A 2,500-nucleotide genomic window follows, 5' to 3' on the forward strand; every position below is an offset into this window, starting at 1 on the left:
GAGAGGCATGTGTGTGTGGCTGTGGAGGTCCTATGGGGGTGATGTGTGGCCCTTTAATATCACAGGGGGAGAAGCTGGGCCATGAGCCTGGGTGCTGGAGCTCTGATACAGGGGAGAGAGGCATGTGTGTGTGGCTGTGGAGGTCCTATGGGGGTGATGTGTGGCCCTTTAATGTCACAGGGCCAGTGGCTGGGTGATATGCCTGGGTGCTGGAGCTCTGACACAGGGGGATAGAGGCATGGATGTGTGGCTGTGGAGGTCCTGTGGAGGTGCTGTGTGGGCCTTTAATATCACAGGGGGAGAAGCTGGGCCATGAGCCTGGCCCCTGGAGCTCTGATACAGGGGAGAGAGGCATGTGTGTGTGGCTGTGGAGGTCCTGTGGAGGTGCTGTGTGTGCCTTTAATATCACAGGGGGAGAAGCTGGGCCATTAGCCTGGCTCCTGGAGCTCTGATACAGGGGAGAGAGGCATGGATGTGTGGCTGTGGAGGTGCTGTGTGGGCCTTTAATATCACAGGGGGAGAAGCTGGGCCATTAGCCTGGCTCCTGGAGCTCTGATACAGGGGAGAGAGGCATGGATGTGTGGCTGTGGAGGTCCTGTGGAGGTGCTGTGTGGGCCTTTAATATCACAGGGGGAGAAGCTGGGCCATTAGCCTGGCTCCTGGAGCTCTGATACAGGGGAGAGAGGCATGGATGTGTGGCTGTGGAGGTGCTGTGTGGGCCTTTAATATCACAGGGGGAGAAGCTGGGCCATTAGCCTGGCTCCTGGAGCTCTGATACAGGGGAGAGAGGCATGGATGTGTGGCTGTGGAGGTGCTGTGTGGGCCTTTAATATCACAGGGCCAGTGGCTGGGTGATATGCCTGGGTGCTGGAGCTCTGACACAGGGCCAGAGAGGCATGTGTGTGTGGCTGTGGAGGTCCTGTGGAGGTGCTGTGTGGCCCTTTAATATCACAGGGGGAGAAGCTGGGCCATGAGCCTGGCCCCTGGAGCTCTGATACAGGGGAGAGAGGCATGTGTGTGTGGCTGTGGAGGTCCTGTGGAGGTGCTGTGTGGCCCTTTAATGTCACAGGGCCAGTGGCTGGGTGATATGCCTGGCTCCTGGAGCTCTGACACAGGGGAGAGAGGCATGTGTGTGTGTGGCTGTGGAGGTCCTGTGGAGGTGCTGTGTGGGCCTTTAATATCACAGGGGGAGAAGCTGGGCCATGAGCCTGGCCCCTGGAGCTCTGATACAGGGGAGAGAGGCATGTGTGTGTGGCTGTGGAGGTCCTGTGGAGGTGCTGTGTGGCCCTTTAATGTCACAGGGCCAGTGGCTGGGTGATATGCCTGGCTCCTGGAGCTCTGACACAGGGGAGAGAGGCATGTGTGTGTGTGGCTGTGGAGGTCCTGTGGAGGTGCTGTGTGGGCCTTTAATATCACAGGGGGAGAAGCTGGGCCATGAGCCTGGCCCCTGGAGCTCTGATACAGGGGAGAGAAGCATGTGTGTGTGGCTGTGGAGGTGCTGTGTGGCCCTTTAATGTCACAGGCCCAGTGGCTGGGTGATCTGCCTGGGTGCTGGAGCTCTGACACAGGGGCAGAGAGGCATGTGTGTGTGTGTGTGTGTGGCTGTGGAGGTCCTGTGGAGGTGCTGTGTGGGCCTTTAATATCACAGGGGGAGAAGCTGGGCCATGAGCCTGGCCCCTGGAGCTCTGATACAGGGGGAGCATGGATGTGGCTTTGGAGAAGGCAAATATCTAGAGTCTCCGCTCCACTCCCCTCTTTACCTTCCTCGGTGTAAAACTTTGACCGCCAGTTTTTCAAAGTCTTACACCGAGGAAGGTAAAGAGGGGGACCGGTCGGCGAAACTAGAAGTTTCCCCTCTCTTACCTTCCTCGGTGTAAAACTTTGACCGCAAATTTTTCAAAGTGTTACACCGAGGAAGGTAAAGAGGGGGACCGGTCGGCGAAACTAGAAGTTTCCCCTCTCTTACCTTCCTCGGTGTAAAACTTTGACCGCAAATTTTTCAAAGTGTTACACCGAGGAAGGTAAAGAGGGGGACCGGTCGGCGAAACTAGAAGTTTCCCCTCTCTTACCTTCCTCGGTGTAAAACTTTGACCGCAAATTTTTCAAAGTGTTACACCGAGGAAGGTAAAGAGGGGGACCGGTCGGCGAAACTAGAAGTTTCCCCTCTCTTACCTTCCTCGGTGTAAAACTTTGACCGCAAATTTTTCTAAGTGTTACACCGAGGAAGGTAAAGAGGGGGACCGTTCGGCGAAACTAGAAATTTCCCCTCTCTTACCTTCTCCTGCCCTCGGTGCGAGCCGGTCTCTCCCTGTTTTTCAAAACACCTTTCGCACGATTTCAGAAACCCAGTTTTCGGAAACGTGAACCTCCAGGGATCGGCCCCGAGGGCGCCGGGGACGCGTGGGCCGACCCGAGAGGGGTGCGAAACGGACTGCCGCGGGCAGCTCGGCCCCTCTCAAAGCTGCGGTTCTCTTCTTCTCTCACCCACTGACCGAGCGGC

The sequence above is a fragment of the Trachinotus anak genome, unplaced genomic scaffold, assembly GCF_046630095.1.
Source record: "Trachinotus anak isolate AG129_WGS33_773 ecotype Australia unplaced genomic scaffold, CSIRO_AGI_Tana_v1 ptg000140l, whole genome shotgun sequence".
NCBI lineage: Eukaryota > Metazoa > Chordata > Actinopteri > Carangiformes > Carangidae > Trachinotus > Trachinotus anak.